This window comes from Bison bison, unplaced genomic scaffold (assembly GCF_000754665.1).
Source record: "Bison bison bison isolate TAMUID 2011002044 unplaced genomic scaffold, Bison_UMD1.0 scf7180017864115, whole genome shotgun sequence".
In the NCBI taxonomy this organism is placed as follows: Eukaryota; Metazoa; Chordata; class Mammalia; order Artiodactyla; family Bovidae; genus Bison; species Bison bison.
The window spans coordinates 1,653,804-1,654,578 of NW_011494687.1; the positions used below are offsets into that span (position 1 = coordinate 1,653,804).

At 57.8% G+C, this 775-nt stretch overlaps 1 protein-coding gene across 2 annotated transcripts in view; it reads right to left on the bottom strand.

Moving 5' to 3' along the window:
* Positions 1 to 347, bottom strand: part of STAT6 (signal transducer and activator of transcription 6, interleukin-4 induced) — a 13,469-nt gene extending 13,122 nt beyond the window's left edge. For both annotated transcript variants that reach the window (XM_010839313.1, XM_010839312.1), the window contains exon 1: positions 258 to 347. The gene's annotated coding sequence lies outside the window, so the exon portion shown is untranslated. The remainder of the gene's footprint in view (positions 1 to 257) is intronic.
* Positions 348 to 775: the final 428 nt, after the last annotated feature.

The following is a 775-nucleotide window of genomic DNA, read 5'->3' on the forward strand; positions in this document are numbered from 1 at the left end:
GCGGGGGATGGGGTGTGTGGAAAAAGTGACCCATGTTGGGGAGGAGCAGGGCAAGTGCTGGGCCTGTACCCACTCCAGATTCCTCTGATATTTCGAAACTGCCGAAACTCAGTAACACCAGCCACCAGCCCCAGCTGAAACAATTTCTTAGGGACCATCCATTCTGCCCAGGCAGGATCCTGAAAAGCACTCCCCTCCTCCCCCCACATTGGTAGTCAGAGGCCCCCCACCCTCCCTCCTTGGAGGCATCCCCTCACCTTGGCAACCCCTCTGTTGTCGTCTCCCTCTCTCAGCCGGCTCTGCCAGGCCCCATGGGTCTGTAGCTCTGTCCAGCGGGTTCAGGACTGGCCCTGCTAACACCCCTCCTCCACCACCACCACCAAAAATAAAACACACACACACACACACACACACACACACAATCCTCTCCCAGCCTCCCTCTTCAGTGTAAGCAGTGGCTGCCCCAGCCCTCTGTTTCCGGCTTCTCCGACTACCCAGGTCCCTCCCTGGAGCTCTGACGACACAGAGAAGAGAAAGTGGGCTGGAGGAGGAAGAGGAAGAAAGTGGGGTGAGCATGTGTGCCTCTGGTATGGAGTAGGGGAGCATGGGCTGGGAGGGGGAGCCAGGACTGGGGCTTGGGGGCCCCTGGCGCCATGCTGGAGGAAAGGCTGATCCCCACTTACTCTGCCCCCCTTCAAAAACAATCAACTTTTCTCCAGAAAGTCACCTAATATCAAGCAGAGACATGCCACCCCAAACTACAGCTCCCATACTC